This window comes from Mustela nivalis (genome assembly GCF_964662115.1).
Source record: "Mustela nivalis genome assembly, chromosome: 8".
Taxonomy (NCBI): Eukaryota; Metazoa; Chordata; class Mammalia; order Carnivora; family Mustelidae; genus Mustela; species Mustela nivalis.
Genome location: NC_139027.1, coordinates 50232921 through 50252576, shown reverse-complemented (window position 1 = coordinate 50252576; position 19656 = coordinate 50232921). Strand labels below are relative to the sequence as shown.

Below are 19656 nucleotides of genomic sequence, written 5' to 3'. Positions count from 1 at the left end.
TCAGATTTTCTTTCTTCTTGTTTCAATTTTCATAATCTAAATCTTGCTAGGAATTTGTCTACTTAAACCAAGTTACTGAATTTGTAATGTTCCCTCATATTCTTTTTATTTCTGTAAAGTCAATAGTGATTTTATAATTTATATTTTTCTTCTTCTTTTTTTTATCTTGGTCATCCTAATTAAAGATCTGTCAATTTTGTTAATCTTTAAAAAAAAAAAAACCAACCTTTTGTTTTATCGATTTTTGTCTCTGTTATTTTTCTGTTTCACTTATTTACACTCTAATCCTTATTATTTTCCTCCTTCTGCTTGCTTTGGATTTAATTGGATCCCTTTTCCCAGGATCTTAAAGTAGAAGCTTAAGTTATTGATATGAGACCATTTTTCTTATTTAATATAGATGTTTAAAGCTATACATTTCCTTATAAAAGCTTTTGCCACATCTCATAAATTTCAATATGTCAAAATTTCTTTTTTATTCAATTCAAAAGATTAATAATTTTCTTTGTGGCTTCTTCTTTGACCCATGGGTTATATATCAAAATGCCAAATTTCTATCTATACTTCCAATCCACTATCAATTTAGTATTGTCTCGAATATTAATTTGGGACTATCGTGAATATATTTCCTCTTTTTCCTTTTTTTAATCTTAAGTTTGTTGTTCTGTTGTTTCTGTTGTTTAGATGACAGAAAATTTTACCAACGTATCAAATCACTCTTACTCTATATATTTCTTGAAAAGTCTCCTGGGTTTGTGTCTTTTCTTATTTGTGTATTGCCTCCAAATGTTTTAAAACTTTTTTCACCATGAAAGTTTCCAAATTTCCAGAGAAGTAGAAATGATACAATGAACAGCAATATATCCCTCCACTTCGATTTAACAATTGTTAATGTCTGTTGAACAGTTTGCTTTATATATTAGGTTAAACCATCTGAAGTCACTCCATTTATCTTTTCATGTGTCCTTGCTTTCTGGCCCTCCAGAGATGCTTTTCAATGTGGGTCTTTTTATGGTGAGCATTTTGAGGCCTGGCTGCCTCAGAATTTTTTTCATATATGAATGACAACCTGGCTGGATGTAAAAGCATCAGTTCAAAGTTATTTTTTTTTAAGTACTTAAGAAATATTATTCCACTATCTTCTTACACCTAGTGTTGTCAATGAGAGATCTAATGTTGATCTAGTACTTTCAAAGTTTTCTCTTTGGTGTTTTTAGATTTTACCATCTGGTACCTTGTGTGGGTTTTCCCTTCTCTCCTTCATTTTCCACTCTACAGCCCTTTCAAGATGAGGTCATTCATCCTTCTTCTTCTTCTTCTTCTTTTTTAGTTTTATTTATTTGTTTGATCATTCACCTTTTTTTAAACCTGAAAAATGTGTGTCTATTGTTTCTTCAAATATACTCTTCTATCCCTTTTCATTTTTTTTCCTTCTGAACTCTGCTACAGATGTGGGCTTTCTAACTCTACCTTCCTCACCCTAACTTTTAGTTTTCATCTCCTCAGTATTTAATGAGTCTTTCTTGGAGTGTTTCTCAATATGATCATCTCCAATTAATTTAGTTTTCACCTGTGATATATCTCACTTTTTGTGTTCTTTATTTCAAATATTACCTTCTTCATTCCTAATATTTTCATTTGGCTCTTTTAAAAAAAATTTTCCCCTGCTAATATGACTTGTATATTTATAGAGCTGATGTGAACTTCTTGGTCCATGTGTACTAATACACCTGCTTTCATCCTCCTGTTTCTGATGTTATGCATGATGCATTTTACTTTCCTTTCGGTTTAATTTTATGCTTTGAGTGTCCCACTAGTTAGGCTTGTGAGCCCATATTCCCCAAGGGTATTGTCTACTCTGCTCCATACTGCCTTTTGGGGAGGGACTGAAGGCCACTCAGTATCAGTTAGGCTGTCAAGTTCAAGGAGAGAACAGGGACTCAGATCTCGAGTGGGGCACCGCAGGCATCAAACAAGCGCATGGCATCAGTTCTAACTGACTTCACCTGGCCAAAAACTACTTGGGGCCTCGATTTTACTTTCCAACCTGTGCTGAAAGGAAGCTGCCTGCAGTGATTGGGAGGGCCAGCCTCAATATTTAGAGGACAAAGGGTGAGGTAGTGAAGATATACTCAAAAACAGTTGTTCCCCTGGGGTGCCTGGGTGGCTCAGTGGATTAAGCCGCTGCCTTCAGCTCAGGTCATGATCTCAGGGTCCTGGGATCGAGTCCCGCATCGGGCTCTCTGCGCCATGGGGAGCCTGCTTCCCTCTCTCTCTCTGCCTGCCTCTCCATCTACTTGTGATTTCTCTCTGTCAAATAAATAAAATCTTAAAAAAAAAAAAAGTTGTTCCCCTAATTTATCAACTCTTGACCCTGAAAGGGCTTTCATGCTGCTCTAAGTTCCTCCCCACAGACACCCTGACCATGGTCTGAGCCACTGTCTCTGCAGTTCTGCAGTGAAGGCAAGCAATGTCTGTCTAGTGCAAAGGTGTGGGAGAAGCAAGAGCTGAAAGTCCATTTTTCTTGTGTCCTTACGATTACTGTCACCTCTGCCTCAGGCTGTAGCTACTCTGTGTGCAAGCATGTGCGCGCGCGCACACACACACACCCACACACACATACACACACGCACACAGTCTAGTTCTAAACAGCCTTTTAGCTCCCCAGGCATTTCTTCTTTGTTGCTATTTCCTGGATTCCGCATTGCCCTCTATAATTCCTCCTGTGTTTAGTTCAGGGAGGAAGCCAGCAGCCCAAGTGAATTCTCATCTTGGCAGGAACTGGAGCAGCCAAGAGATGCCTAGTAGTCAACTCAAAGGAGAGATAAACTAGACCTTTGGATAGATAAGGAAGAGAACAGACTAGGCCTAGAGATACATACTTGGGAACATCAGGGCATACGTGCTTTTTCAAGCCATGAGCCTGGATGAGATCTCCCGGGGCAGGATTGTAGATATACGAGGCACATATAGTCCTTACTGTAAATAAAAATTTAGATCTGGCGTGTGTACCAATTTCTCATCGGTTTGGTCAGTATGAGTCAGTCCTGGTGAGACTCTTCACTTTGGGGGTCCCACAAAATTCAATTGTCTGGCCCAGCATATCTAAAGCTCAGACTCCAACCATAGATTGAGATTTGGCCTCCACAGTCAGGTGCCATCTCCTGCCCCACCCACCAGACTCCCTCAGCTCATATTTGCTGTATCCTGTTAACTTCCTGAGATAATGCGAGTAGAAAGAAATGGTGCTTCTGAAAACCTTTTGGCAAGTCACAGGTTCTGAACAACTGTAAAATACCTAATAATTCTAACTGTAATAGTTCCTCTCTCTCTCTCTGAGCAGGCGAATAGGTGCTCCCGTCATCACAAGAATCTCAAGGACTTGAGGAACAGCCCACGCACAGGATGAAGATCTAGGAATCAGGAGGCAGCAGATCTGGAGGTGTTGTAAGTACTTGGCAGTAGGTGTGCCCAGGAGCTCAGGCACTCTCCAACTCAGCCAGGAAGTTAACCAAATGGCAAGGGAAGGCACAGGGAAAGGAGAATGTGCAATCAAAGACCAATGAGGAGGGAGGTCAGAGACAAAAACTAGAAAAGCTGAGAACTATTAGGAAGGGGAGGACACTCCAATTCTTAAGATCTCCCAACACTCATAAAACCCTCCTGTTCTGTGATTTCCTAAACAGACCTTGCCCCCTAACCCAGCCCATCCAGCCCTAGCTGAGCTTTGGTCATGACCAAAACCATCCCACTGTCGAAATCACAACTTCTCAATATCCCACTTTCTGACCATGACCTCCTACCCCTCCATTTTTTACACCCTTAGTCTCACAACACGGGTGCTCTTCAATCTTGCTGAGCCTTCTAATCCCTTGACAACAGTCAAGGAGTACTGACAGACCATCTACAAATGCGCCGGGCATGGTATCAGGTGCTTTCTTTCCTCATTCTCTTCCTTATTCAGCCGGATGCAACTGGAACCCACGAGGCATCACTTAACCTGCCTCTGACAGCACACTCTCAAGCTGGCCCGGCAATCTCCTCTGCCCCTGCCCGAAACAAGGGTCCACCATTCAACCTCAGTGATCCTACTCTGCAAGGTTCCTTGACCGACACACACAAGGCATCACATGCAAGGACACACACTCAGATAAATGAGCCACAGATGTCCTGGAATAATAAGCATGGGCTGCTCCCTGAACAAACCATCCTGACCCATCTACCATTCTCAACCTGTTCCTGATCCTTCATTTTTTTTTAAGATGTTATTTATTATTTGACACAGAGATCACAAGTAGGTAGAGAGAGAGAGGAAGAAGCAAGATCCCCACTGAGCAGAGAGCCTGATGTGGGGCTGGATCCCAGGGCCCTGAGATCATGACCTGAGCCGAAGGCAGAGGCTTAACCCACTGAGCCACCCAGGCACCCTGTTCCTGATCCTTCAGGACTCTGTCACTAGTTTCCTGTTTTCCTGTTCAGAGCCAAATCTCATCCTTCACACCTGGTTCAGGCAGATGTCTTTGCTCCCAAACTCTATCTTCTAAGAACCTTTACTCACCTGCTCCTCCTCTCTGCCCCACTGCCCCTTTACACAGGTGCACTTCCCATCTCGATGCTGCTTTTGGCTCTCTCCTCACCCCTGCAGCCTGCCATCCACCTCAGCAGCAGCTCTTCATGAAGTCACCAGTAACCTCTGGTGCCGAATTCAGTGGACTCTGCAGTCCTGCCTTGGCCTCTCTGAGGCAATTGACACTGCAGAAAACTTCCCTTTTAACAGTGAATTTGCAGAAGTAATATGTAAGTGTATTCTTGTACCAGAAAAAAAAGGAGAAATCAAACCATACCGATGTATATAAATTTTAGTATATGTGCTGCCGAGGCGAGCACACCGATGTATATAAAAACTCAGCCTTTAGCCCCCCACTCCTATTTGAGCTTCCTCCTGCTCCCAGAGGTAACTATTATTAACACATGGCTAGGGACTCTTCAAGGCCTGTTTCTATTTATTTGCCTCCATGTATATTGACTTAGACTTTTGCATTTTTTAAAAAAGATTTATTTATTCATTTTAGAGAGTGCACAAGCACACCAGCGGTGGGGAGGGGCATAAGGGGAGGGGGAGAGAGAATTCCAAGCAGACTCTCTGCTGAGCACAGAGGTCCACGTGGGGCTCAGTCTTACAACCCTGAGATCATGATCTGCGCCAAAACCAAGAGTCGGACATAACCGACTGAGTCAGCCAGGCATCCCTGACTTGGGAATTTTTCTAACATATAAATTGGATCATGCCACATAGAGTTCTGGCTTATTTTATTCATTTCACTGTATTAGCAGTTCTCCATGTCATTACACACAGATCCATCTGTTCTTGATTTAAACTCTTCCAGAGTGGCCCACTGTACCAGTAATCCATAGTTCATTCAATTGTTGCCCTACCAATGGACGTTCAGTTTGTTCCACATCTGAATTCTACAAATTGTGCTACAGGCTCCTGCTTCCAGGAGTATAGCCTGGAAGGGCCCTGAGGAAGGGCCCCCCACTACAAAATAATAAGAGACCACACAAAACATGACGTTTTTGCTGGGTTCAGTGGAAATGAGAAAAATCTCAAAAAAGAAGAAAAAAGAAAACAAACAAATAGAAATATCAGTTATATCCATACTCTTCTCTCAATTATACAAATTATGCACAGAAATAAGAGTGTAATCCTGTGTCAGTGGAAGAAAAAAGAAAAATAGAGAAGACGGCAGCCCATGCAACACATTTGAGTGGGGAGAAGAAAGACATAGAGCTATACAAACCAACAGGAACAAGTCTCATGACCGTGAAAAAGCAAACTGCAGAAAAACAACTCCAGTGTGATTTATAACAAAGCCAAACTAAATAAAAAAATATATATTGCCTAAGAGTGGATACCAGTTTGGACCATATGAAACTGCTTAATATATATGTGATAAGCTCTAAAGAAAAGTAGAGAAATGAAAACACAAAAGTCCAAACACCTTAATGTCCTTGGGAAGAAAAGGAACAGGGATCTGGAAAGAGCAGCAAGGATTTCAAAAGCTGTGGTTTACTAACTAAGTGGTGGATCCCCTGATGTTCATTTTGCTTTTATTCCTTGCGTTTTACACATATGTAATGCATATTCTCCTGTATTCAGTTAGTATTTAGTAAGACCATATATATTTGAAAGGATGATAGGAAATATATTTCAGTACTACTCAGTGCAGCATATGGGCATTTTGACTAAATGTGCTTTTTCTCCCTCGTCTATCTTTTTATGTGTCGTAAACATTTTGCATAGTGAACATATATCACTGTTATCACATATATCAGAAAAAAAATCTTATAGCTGAGTTGGAAGGTTGGCAGCAAAAGCATTAATATTTTCAGAAATGAGCCTCATATTGGAATATAAAAAAAATCAAGAAAATTTAGGTGAGATGTTTTACTAGTCTTCACATAGAAGAAGGCAGCATGTTTTGTTTTGTTTGGGTGATGGTGGTGACATCTACCATATATGCTACTGCAGTGATCCCAAAGTAATGACATTTTGAGAATCTTACACAGCATTTTTATCGATTATTACTGTGAGAGATAAATAAAAAAGACTAATCAAAAATTGTTCAGACAGGGGCACCTGGGTGTCTCAGTGGGTTAAAGCCTCTGTCTTCAGCTTGGGTCATGATCTCAAGGTCCTGGGATGGAGCCCCACATGGGCTCTCTGCTCAGCAGGGAGCCTGCTTCCTCCTCTCCCTCTGCCTGCCTCCCTCCTACGTGTGATCTCTGTCTGTCAAATAAATAAATAAAGTCTTTTTAAAAAAATTATTCAGACAGAATTTGTAAAGCATTCTATCACAGTAAGACTTGGGAGATTTTGTAGATATTAACAGGATATAGTATAATAGCCTTTCCCTAAAGATTTAAGAAATAACTTACTATGGACAATTTCAAATATACTCAAAAAGTGGGAAGAAGAGTGTAATGAATTCCCATACGGTTCTTACCCAGATTCAACAATCACCAAAATTTTGTCAAACTTGCATCATCTTTACCTCTTGTATGTGGTGCATGTTTGCTGCTGCTGAAATATTTTTAAATAAATTCTATACTTAATACATCTCTAAAATATGTAGCTGTTTTCTTATACACACATAATGCCATTATCACATTTAACAAAATTAACAATAATTCCTGGGAATTCCCTAATACTAGAATCATATTCAAATTTCCCCAACTGTCTCAAAATTGTCTTTCTTGCGGGGGAGGTGCCTGGGTGGTTCAGTTGGTTAAGCATCTGACTCTTAATTTTGGCTCAGGTCGTGATCTCAGATTGTGAGACTGTGCTCTGCGTTGGGCTCCATGCTCAACAGGGAGCCTTCATAAGACCCTCTCTCCCTCCCCATCTGCCTCTCCCCACTCTTCCTCTCTCTCTTTTTAAGATTTTATTTATTTATTTGACAGAGAAAGATCACAAGTAGGCAGAGAGGCAGGCAGAGAGAGAGAAAGAGAAGCAGACTCCCTGCTAAGCAGAGAGCCCGAAGCAGGGCTCCATCCCAGGACCCTGAGATCATGACCTGAGCTGAAGGCAGAGGCTTAACCCACTGAGACACCCAGGCGCCTTTACCCTTCTGCTTTCAAAAAAAAACAAAAAAAAAAGTCTATTTGCATTAGGACCCACATATTGCCTTTGGTAATTGTGTCTCTTAAATTTCTCTTAGTCTAGAGCAACCCCTCTTTTTTTTTTGTTTTTATTTATACATTATTTTTAATACATTGTATTTTTTCATGAATACCAGTAAAAGACTTCATAATATTCTTTTTATGTACATAAAATAATTTAATTAATCTCTCAGCTGGTGATGAAATGTAATCTTCCTCTGGTTTCTCATCAATAAACATATATTAACACCACCATTAAAAAAGCACCTCATTGAGAACATTGACAATTAAACACAGATTAGACACAGCTGAAAAGAGAAATAGTGACAAAAAATGCTGAAGGAATTACTTAAAACACAACAAATAGAAATGGGAGAAGAAAACTGTGGCAGAAGATTTAAGAGCTATGGAGAACAGAATGAAAAAGCCTGTCATCTGTCTAATTAAAATTGCAGGAGGGCATTATGGAAAGAATGCAATAGAAGCAATATAGGAAGAGAAAAAGGAAGAGTGTTCCAGAACTGATGAAATAAATGAACTTACAATACATGATTCACAACGTAATAGCAAACAAGATAAATAAGAAGAAATCTGCCCCAAATGCTTATAAGGACACTGAAGAATACTAAAGACAAAGGGAGAGTTGTAAAAGCAGCCAGAGATGAAAAGATTGTTTTGTTTTGTTTTAAAGATTTTATTTATTTAACAGATAGAGATCAGAACTAGGCAGAGAGGCAGGCAGAGAGAGAAAGGAGGAATCAGGCTCCCTGCTGAGCAGAGAGCCCTATGTGGGGCTCCATCCCAAGACCCTGGGATCATGACCCAAGCCAAAGGCAGAGGATTTAACCCACTGAGCCACCCAGGCGCCCCTGAAAAAATTGTTTTAAGTTTGGTTAAAAACCTTTGTAATCTTAAAATTGAATTGGAAACATCAATATGAACTCATGCCTTATTTTTCTTTCTAAATAATAGGTACAATAGGTATTTTCCAGCTCTGTTCTCTGTAGATGTGACAACCCAGCATCAATAAGCACCCTCAACAACCAAAGTTTGCTCTCTAAATACCATTTCTCACTAAAAAGAATGAGGTTCCCCGGAGAAATGGCTGATTCCAGTTCTAGGACAGGAAATATACAAGATGTACCTGGGAGATTTCATTAACTCTTAAAGTAATAAAATTGTCAATAACTACCAGAGTAATGTTAAAAGATACAGAAGCCAACCTGAAGGAATACTTGCTAAAGATGGGATAATCTCACATCAGAAATCATAATAAGTGGGGCGCCTAGGTGGCTCAGTGTGTTAAGCTGCTGCCTTCGGCTCAGGTCATGATTTCAGGGTCCTGGGATAGAGTCCCGCATCAGGCTCTCTGCTCAGCAGGGAGCCTTCTTCCCTTCCTCTCTCTCTGCCTGCCTCTCTGCCTACTTGTGATCTCTCTCTGTCAAATAAATAAATAAAATCTTTAAAAAAAAAAAAGAAATCATAATAAGTAATAATGATTGCATATTGAGCACGTGAAATATACAAACTTCCATAATTTGATAATCTCACACACACACCCTCAATAATTACCTTGAAACATCAACTGCATTTCAATCAACGAGTTGATGAGACATTTCTAATAGATTAATACCATCTAATAAATGGATAAGGAATAACAGAATTAGAAGGAAATCACCACTTCACACCCTCTAATTCAGTAATGGATGCATTTAACATCAAAGCACAATAACCCAAACACAATGTGCCTCTTAGCATAATGCAATAGGAGTGCAGCTATGACAGCATTTTGCCAGAATGCTGAGTCAAGCAAACCAACTGTAAAAAGTTCAGGGACAATCAGAGAAATTTAAACATGCATGAGGAATTAGATGATATTAAGAGATTAACATAGAAATAAAGCAAAAGATCATTAACTATCAAGGACACAGTCTGATATATATATAGATAGATATAGATATAGATATATCTGGAATTTGCTTTCTTTTTTTTTTTTAAGATTTTATTTATTTTTATTTGACAGACAGAGGTCACAAGTAGGCAGAGAGGCAGGCAGAGAGAGAGAGGAGGAAGCAGGCTCCCCGCTGAGCAGAGAGCCCGACGCGGGCCTCAATCCCAGGACCCTGAGATCATGACCCGAGCCAAAGGCAGCGGCTTAACCCACTGAGCCACCCAGGCGCCCTTGCTTTCTTTTTTTAACTTTTTTTTTTTTTAAGTAATCTCTACATCCAACATGGTGCTTGAACTCACCACCCTGAGATCAAGAGTCACATGTTTTACCGCCTAAGTCAGCCAGGCACCCATGGAATTTGCTTTAAAGGCTCCAGAATAAACAAAACCAAAATATGCCTCAGGGAGGGGAGATAGATTAGAGGAAACACTGTTGACAAAATATTGTTAAATGTTGATGCCAGGTGTTAGAAATGTGGAAGTTCATTAAACTCTTCTCTCTACTTTGGGGTGCATTTGAAATTCTCCATTAAAAAAAAAACCTTTTTAAAGGCCATCAGAAAGGAAAGTCATATCACCCACAAATAAACAGCAGTTAAGCTGACAAAGATTTGTCAACAGCAAGAGTGGAATAGAGAAGATAGCAATATAATATACTGAAGGATTAGGAGGAAGTAACGGTCACAATAGTTATATATTCAGCAAAACTACCTTTGAAGAACCAGGTGAGGGATGTCTGAGTGGCTCAGTCAGTTAGGCGTCTGCCATTCCTCTCAGTGTCATGGTCCCGGGGTCCTGGGATGAAGTTCCACGTTGGGCTTCTTGCTCGGCGGGGAGACTGTTTCTCTTTCCACCTGCCGCTCCCCTTGTTTGTGCTCTCTCTCTCTGACAAATAAATAAAATCTTTTTTTAAAAAAAAGAAGAACCAGGTGAACTAGGGACATCTCTAGATAAACAAAAACTGAGTTCAGCACTAGTAAATCTGTACTATGAGACTGCTGAAGAATGTTCTTTCAGGAAGAAGGAAAATAATCCTAGAAGGAAAGGCAGAGACTTAAGAAGGAAAGGTGAACAGAGAAATCGGTAAACATGTGGGTCATGTGGTCCATATAAAATAATTCCAGTCATGTCTAGGTCGCAGGGCGTAAAAACAGACTTAAAATACCAAACAATAACAGCATCTGGGAACATGGTGTGTCTCTTCATTTATTTCACTTTTCTTCTTTCAAGCAATGCTTAAGAGTTTTCTTCATGGATGGTGCAACTTTAAAAAAAATTAATTTAAATCCTATAGAATTTCTTATTTTTTATTGTATAAAATATACATAACATAAAATTTACCATTTTAACTATTTTAAGTGTATATGCACTGTATTTTATAGTTTCTAGTTTTCATCAGAAATAGTATATTTTGGGGCACCTGGGTGGCTCAGTGGGTTAAAGCCTCTGCCTTCGGCTAGGGTCATGAATGATCCCAGGGTCCCAGAATCGAGCCCCACATCAGTCTCTCTGCTCAGCAGGGAGCCTGCTTCCTCCTCTCTCTCTCTCTCTCTCTCTCTCTCTGCCTGCTTGTGATCTCTGTCTGTCAAATAAATAAATAATTCTTGCTCATGCTCCATGGGCAATACTTCAGGCATTGTACCATTGCCCTGTGACCCCAAATCTGCTTATTTAACTCCAGTCTTCCCTCATCGCTCCAGAACTGTGTCCTAATTTCTCAGTACACATCTCCCACAGGAGGTCACATTCCACAGGTTCAAAACCCACTCGCTTTGCCTGACTACCACCCCACCTCTCCTCTCCTCTATTCATGAGTTTGGGACGTCATACATGAGAGAAGCGTGGAAGTCAAGCTCATATCTCCCTCATACTCGCTCCCCACATTCTGTGGCTTCTGGGAACCTTCCCCTCAGAGCTTATCTCACACACCCCGCCCCGCACGGAGCAGAGGCGAACTGAGCTCGCCCTCTGCTGGTCATTTGGAGAACTACAATTCCTTCCAGCGGCTACGTTCCCAGAGTGGCTGGCCTGAACGAGGGGCTTCTTGGACTTGTGTGTTGGTGGGATAAGGTCGCTTTGCCCCAGTCAGCAATGGCTGCCCTTTGGGGAGGTCGGCTAGCAGCGAAGATAGTAGTCACCCCCTCCTCTCCCAGACCCTGGCCATCCTCATTGCCGCCCTGTTTTCACCATGCACGCTGCTCCTCCCTCCTGTCCGAGCTCACAGCTGGCATGGGACCTCCCGAAGGCAGGAGTCCCTTTTCTCTTGGGCTCAGTCATTCCGACCCAGTGTAAGGTGGGTGTGCATCCTGCTGGACCAGACACTGGACAGGGATGGATCTCATCTTGCTTTTCAGTGTCTAGAAAGAAATGCCCCTTCGGAGGCAGCCCTGAGGATAGGCAGCTTCAAAGGCACCCCTTCCCCTTGGATGGAGGAGGATGGGGCTGCTCTGTGCCAGGTCCCACTGCCTGGTGCCCAGAGAGCAGGCTAGATTTCACACTCTCACAGCATCTTATTCGGGTGTCCTGGGTTCACAGCTCTGCTGCCTCCGAGATAGGGCCCACAGAGTAATGGATAAACAGAAATAACAGACAATAGAAGGTGGTGGAGGGAGGCCCACCGTTTTTACAGTCACTCAAAAGGTGGAATCAGCTGGGCTTGGTGGTTGATTAAGTCATAAAATTAATACGAATTGAACGCTCCTGAGTGTCAGGCACTTTTGAGGAGTCTGAGGAACAGAGGAAGTAACTCCCAAGCTCCTCACATGAGAGACTGGAATGGCGACAGGGAAGAAGAAGCTGAAGAGACTAGGGGATGGGGATGATGGGCCTTGTGGGGGCAAGCCGGGTGTCGTGACTCTGAGACATCCAAGTGAGAGGCCCGGAGGACAGCTGACCTACAGGTGGGAGTTCAGGCTCGACACCAGACAGCTGACGGGGCCTGATGGAAGCCCTCAACATACAGGTGTAACTGAAGCCGAGGGGGGAAGGGAGCTCCTCAGGGAGGGGGTGTAGAATGAGGAGGGAAGAGGACCAAGGCCCAAGAGCGCTGGCTCTAAAGGGGCCACCGAGGAGCAGGAAGACAGGGAGAAAGGGAGGCAGTGTGTGGAAACCCAGAAGAGACAGGGAGGGAGCAAAAGCAGAAAATCCTAGGGCAATAAAGGACCCAAGGAGTATCTATTAGACGTAGCCACAGGACATGGGGGAACACTTTTGCTGAATGGATACAGCACAAGGTGTACCACAGTGGACCAAGAGTTTGGGGGTGAGGAAAGGGAAGCTGTGAATGTAGCTTTTTGGGGAAAGAAGAGGGTTGTTTGTTTTAATGGGAAAAACCAGAGCAAGGATTGGGAAGGAATCAAAGAGTGGAGGTTAAAGATAAAGGACCACAGAGAGTGATAGAATAGGAACTATAACATGTGGCCCCCAAAATTTTGATCCAAAAGTAATCTGGTTTGAGATGGGATGGAACTACTTAAATATCCAAGAAGGGATTGGTTATGTCATATGAATGTCTAACAATATGGGATTTACTGCAAAATCATTGTCTGATAATAGGTAACTAATTGAAACAAACACAACCTGTAACAAGATCATTTTAAATGTCTTGCTATGTTTTCTTATCATAAAGTAATACATACTTTCTTCAGGAGAAATCAGAATATACCATCAAACAATGGCTCTCAAAAAACACCCATAATTCCACTTATCCAAAGTCACTCATATTCGTATTTTTGGTTCCAAATCCTTTTCTATGCTTATATCATTATTTGGCAAGAACTGGGATCACAGCATGTATATTAGGGTAAGTGTTTTATATCCCTCCTGCTGCAGAGCAAATTACCCCAGTTCTTAGTAGCTTCAAACAACAGATATTTACAGTTAGTCCTCATTATTCATGTATTCTGTATTTGTGAACTTACTCACTTGCTAAAATTAATTTATAAGCTCAAAATCAATACTTGAAAATACTTTTCAGCAGCTAGGCTCTGAGCAAGGAGAAATTTATACTCACCTTCCCGGCTGAGACTGAACCAGCTGATGCTCCCCCTTCTTGTTTCAGCTCTCCTACTGTCAACGGGTACCCTTGTCACAGTCTTCTTAGTGCCATGTTCTTCACATTTCTGTACTTTTTATGGGTGATTTCCCACAAAATAGCCCCCAAGTATGGTGCTTAGGCTCCATCTAACGGTCTTCAGCACGAGGAAGCTTACAGAAAAAATGTGCGTTAGATAACCCTTGTTCATCCATAAATTATAGTGCTGTTGGCCATGAATTCAACGTTAACAAATTGATAATATATATTAAATATGGTGTTCTTAAACAGAAACACACATGGAACAAGGTTATATACTGATCAGTTGAAAATGTGACCAAAGGCTCACAAGACCTAACTACGTATCTCTCCCCTGGGAACAATGGTTCAGTATTAGAAAAGTCAGAGTTCTTGGTGACTACTGGGAGACACAAGCAACTTCTGTGTTATCACACCATTTCTGTAGGCCAGAAATTTGGGAAGAGCTCAGCTGGGGAGGTTTTGGCTCATGGTATCTCACAAGGTTGCTGTCAAATGTTGGTGGGCACTGTGATTATCTGAAAGCTCACCCGAGGCTGGAGGTTCTGCTTCCAGGATGGCTCCCTCACGTGGCTGTTGGCAGGAGACCTCGGTTCCTTGTCTCTCCAGAGGCTACTTGAGGGTGCTTGCGACATGGCAACTCAAGTGTGTTGTAAGAGCATGGCAAGGGGGAAGGCTTCCCTAGTCCTGGAAGTCTACACCACAAATAAGCCCTGAAGTCCAGCCCACACTTGAGGAGAAAGTCTCCCCACAAAATAGATCTGAAAAAAAAAAAAAAGATACTAATAATGTGTGTTTCCTGTGAGAAAAAAAAATCAGATGGCTGGGAGATGGAAGGGGGGGATTTTACTTTGTATCCTTTTTATCTTTAGAATTTTTAACAATGTAAACCTATTCATTATCCAAACATAAAGAAATTGAATTTTAAATGACTCTGGAATATTCTTTTTTTTTTTTTTTCTTAACAAAATAGTTATGCTGGGGGTGCCTGGGTGGCTCAGCAGGTTAAAGCCTCTGCCTTCAGCTCGGGTCATGGTCCCGGGGTCCTGGGATTGAGCCCCACATCCGGCTCTCTGCTCAGCAGGGAGCCTGCTTCCTCCTCTCTCTCTGTCTGCTCTCTGCCTACTTGTGATCTCTGTCTGTGAAATAAATAAATAAAAATCTTTTTTTAAAAAATAGCTATTCTGTTCAGATTGATTTTGGTCAAACTGGTTTCAGTCCAGCATAATTTCTAAAATGAGATCTCTGGGAAGATAGGACTGGTTGGAGTGGGAGCAGAGGCTGGAATTCATGTTAAAGAGGAGAGAAGTTAAAGGAGAGAAGGAGTTCTGGGGCAAGTGTTGAGGGCATTCCCTTTTTAAGGTAGTATTTTCTCTGTGATGTGGGGAACTTTGGAAGAGGTGGCATTTACCTAAGCCATAAGGGAGGGGACAGATCTGGTTGAGAAGAGGGGTGATGACACGCCCAGCAAGGTCATGTGTGAGCCAGGATGGACATGTGGGAATGAGAAGATACACCAGAACAGCTGGAGGTTTGTGTGCACGTGGGGGGTGGGGATGGGCAGATTGAGCCCAGGGCACAGAGGGCCTTGAGTGGCAAGCCTGGCATCAGGGCTCTATTTAGAGGCAGTGAAGTCACTTATTTGATCAGAGCTGTGGTGTAATTAGAGCAGTATTTTAGGAAGATCAGTCTGTGAGCTGAGTGACAGTTGGACTTGGTAAGGTCTGGGGGCCAGATGATCCATAATAAGACAGTCTCGGTGAGTAAGAAGGTACAGTGGTATAGTCACAAGCACAGGCTCTGGACGGCTGGGGGGGGGGGGCAAACCCTGGGTCCACTACTTCCTAGACGTGTTACTGAATCTGAGCCTTAAAAGGCTAATAGCATCTTTCTTATAAGATGCTATGGGGTGGAGTGTGCATCTGACTGGTAATTCTTGCACAGTCCCTGGCACATTGTTATGAGAATCACAGATGCAGGGTGTAATCAGTCCTCGGATTAGAAGAGGAAGAACTATAAGAAGGACAACTTTTGGTGAATAATTAACGGAAGAAAAGAGTGAGGGGATACAGTGCATGTCTGTGCATGAAAGGGGGACACTAGATCTCCCAGTTTCCTGGCAGCATAGCAGACCCATATATAAAGCCAGGGCAGGCAGGTGAGGACAAGCTTTGGAGAGTTGTGAGATGCTGCGTTAGGTCTGGGGTGTCAATCGCACAGTGTGGTCCGGAAACTGACAACTGAGAACAGAGGTCAGGACTGCAGACAGAAAGTGGGAGCTACCTGGAAGCAAGTGCGGCTGAAGATGTGGGGGCAGGAGAGACACCAGTGGATCCCGCTGAATGTCTGCAGCAGGGCTCGGGGTAGTGAAAACAGGAAAGATACCATGAGAGAGGTGGGGAACCAAGAGAGACCAGAAGCCCTGGAAAGGAATGTTTGAAACAGAAGGATGGAGTCAGCAACATTATCTGCCTCAGAGAATCCAGGAGGTCGAGGGATGAAGGCCAGTGGCGGCCTTGGTGAGAGCAGTTTCCCTGGTGGGGTGGGGACACAGGTCATAATGCTATGGGCCAAGGAAGAGGGGAGGAAGGGAGCCACCAGTGACTGCGGAGTATAGTGTTCTTTTAAGAACCCAACCTGTGAGTTATCCTACAGTTGCCTCAACACTGGCACAAGAAACACATTCATGGGTGTTCATGACAACATGGTAATTTCAAAGACAGAAATCATCAATACGTGTTTGCTAAATAAAGTAGGGTACACCCAGGTATGGAACACTATGTAGCTACAGAAAAGAATAAATCAAGCATATGAATTAAGAAAGTAAAAATCTTTGAGATCCATTAAGTGAAAAAGGCAACAAAAGCAAATTATGTGTATTATCTGATCATTTGTGGGTTTTTTTTAAAGATTGTATGTCCTCTCTCTCTCTCTCTCTCTCTCTCTCTCTCTCTCTTTCTCATGCATGCACACACACACTCATACACCCTTTTGGAAAAACACAAAGAAAAAGTTAAGGGAGGTTTCCTGGAAAGCCAGAGGACTAAGAAGGAGATTTTCTCTCTTTATTTTGAAATAAATTGCATATGACCTAGCCACCCAACTCCTAGGTATTTACCCAAGAGAAGTGAAAACACACTCTTACAAAAACCTGTACACCAATGTCCAAATAGCAGCTTTTTAAATTATAGCCCCAATCAGAAAGTGTCCAAATACCTATGAACCTCTAAGGGATAGGTGAGCTGTGGTCCACCCATGCCGTAGAATACTATTTAGCCATCAAAAAGAACACACTGTTGACGCACGCAACCACACGAATAACCTCCCGTGCATTATGCTGGGTGCAAGAAGACACCGTCAAAGGCTACCTTCTCTAGTATTCTAAGTACAGGGCATTTAAGGAAAAGGCAATACTTCAGGGAAGAAGTACAAAAGAGTGATTGTAATGGGTTGGGTGGAGGGGAAGCTCATTAAAAGAAGACAGAAGGAGGAAATTTTGGAGGGCAATGGGAGTGTTCTATATCTTGACTCCAGGCTCTGTGCATTTGCCAAAACTCATACAACTGTATATCAGAAAGTATCCATTTACTGTATACTGTTTTGCTCCGCCCTAATTCCAAAAGAAGAAACATGGCTGCTCAGAAGGTTACTTTTAACACTTCTGGATGCGGTTTCCAGGTTTCTAAATAGATAGCACCATGCCCTGATATTTGGATGACCAAGTTGAAGACGCTGGCCTTGGCCCAGTGATGGCCGAGATAGGACTGGTGCGGATTGTGCGTAGGAACCTGGGTCACAGAAAGGGCTTTCAGGGAGCCAGGTGCTTCAAGGAGGCTTTCCCTGGGCTGGAGAAGGGAGGAGGGAGGCTGGCCACAGCTGCACACCTGCTGCAGGGGAGGAGTGCCCAGGTGCAGACCAGGTGAGAAGCAGTAGCCCCACTTTCATGATGGTGGAGGTTGGATTGGTAGCCAGAGGGTGGGGTGAGCCATTCCGGAATCCACAGCGGATGTCTGTCTCCCACCCCTGCCACTGAGGTCAGGGGGCAGGTGGGACTGGCTTGGGGGCGATGATGGCAGAGATAATTCTGGCTCTGGGAGTGTGTGGGAGCGGTGGAGTCAAGGGCAGGGGCCAAGCCCCCACGGCGCAGTCACAAGGGAGCGGGAGCCGTGGCTTATCAGCCCCATCAGAGCCGGCCACACTCCATCTCCCCTCAACCCCACGGCTCCAGCCCACTGCTCTGCCAAGGGGAGAGGGTGGAAATGGGCTCTCCCAGATTTCATTCATTTCTGCAGGCAGTTGACCTCCAAAGCACTTCCCCCCTGCCCCACCTCCATAGCAGGAGCAGTCAAGAGGGAAAGCAGAACAGTAAAAGCCTACACTTACCACTGGCACTGTTCTTAGGGCTCTGTATGTATTCACCCATTTGGGCTTTACAACTCCTTGAGGGAAGGAGGTATTTTTATCTATGCCCACTTTACAGATGAAGAAACTGAGAGACAGAGAGATTAAGAAACTTGACCAAGGCCACACTGCTAGCACTGAGGACTTGAGTTTTGAACTTTGGTAGGATTTGGTTTCCATCTTCAAGACTGGGCTATTCCAGTGGAGATGATCTCCCTCATGTGGAATTTTTTGATTCTCTCTCTCTCTCCCACCCTGCCTACCTCTTTCCTTCCTCCCTCATTTTTCTCCTTCCTTCCTTTCTTCCTTCCTTCCTCATTTCTTCCTGTCTTTCTTAGGTGGGTAGTAGGCAGTGATTCGGTTCTGGTTCAGAATGGTTTAATTCTGGTTCATAACGGGTCCAAGACAGACCCGTGGGCTGGTAGCATACCCAGCCAGCGTGGCCTTCCTCCTTCTCGTGGTCCTGCCAGTGAAGAAAATCTCTCCCTGGGGGAAGGGGTGCCGGAGGACCTGATGGCCAAGCCTTTCCTAAGAGACCCATCAGTTTAGGCTGTGTTTTCCACATTAGCCTGGAACCCATTAATACTCACGAAACCTATTTGGAGGCTCACAACTAGTATTTCTAAAAGAAAATTAGGAAAGAATAGAAAATACTAAGCTGCAGGATATGTACCAAATGCAAACATCATTTTGTGGAATTTCTATTTCAAATATATATATATATATATATATATATATATATATATATATATACACACACACATGTACTGGGATCTGCTAAAAATGAACTTCTCACTATGACATGAGGCCAAAATGATTGGGAAATACTGATTCAGTAATCTAAGGTTAAGAATCCATTGTCTTCAATTTATAATAACCCCTACATCCTCCCTCTGTGCCATATTTTTAAACATAGCTTTTTTTGTTTTATTTCTAACAGTAGTCCTCACTACATTTTTTGTTTGTTTGTTTGTTTTAATTGTATAAATGAAAGAAGAATATATTCTGGTTGTAAGAGTCCAGCATTTCGGGAGCACAGAGAGTAGGAGGGAACGCTCACCTCTCCTCACTCCACTCCGGGCTCAGCCCCCCACCCCCCACCGGAAGCAGTGTGGTATGCTTCCTTCTGGCTCTCTTTCATAGACATGCAGGTACGTGCATTCATGTGCATGTTATTTTTACTAATACTGAGTTAAACTGTATGCATTGGTATCTACATTTTTTCCCACTTATCATATCTTGGATCTTTTGCTACCCATCCCACATTCATCTCTTTTAAGGACTGAGTGGGTAGTAGGCAATGATTCGGTTCTGGTTCAGGTTCATAGAACCTGTATGAATAAACCTTAACATACTTAGCCTTTCCCCTATAGACACCTTACGCCATGGCCTACTGCCCCTCCTATGAGCTTCAGCCTCCCTATTCTAAGCACCCCTCCTGCCCTTCCCTCCCCAGGGCACTTGTCTCCCTAAGGGTCTGGAAAACACTGGGCGCCCCCCCACCCCCAGCCTCCTGGCTCCTCCCGCCAGCCTCTTCTGTGTGGGTATTGGCCAGGCCCCGGCTGGCAGCA

At 43.0% G+C, this 19656-nt stretch overlaps 1 protein-coding gene across 6 annotated transcripts in view; it reads right to left on the bottom strand.

Moving 5' to 3' along the window:
• Positions 1-19656, bottom strand: part of RAB11FIP5 (RAB11 family interacting protein 5) — a 117468-nt gene that overhangs the window by 58407 nt on the left and 39405 nt on the right. For 2 of the 6 annotated variants that reach the window (XM_082745578.1, XM_082745577.1), the window contains 3 exons: positions 14215-14445; positions 13621-13818; positions 10324-10495 (listed from right to left, as the gene is read on the bottom strand). The exons of 1 other annotated variant lie outside the window; for it this stretch is intronic. The gene's annotated coding sequence lies outside the window, so the exon portion shown is untranslated. The remainder of the gene's footprint in view (positions 1-10323; positions 10496-13620; positions 13819-14214; positions 14446-19656) is intronic. 3 more of the 6 variants (XM_082745580.1, XM_082745579.1, XM_082745581.1) reach the window with 3 other exon arrangements.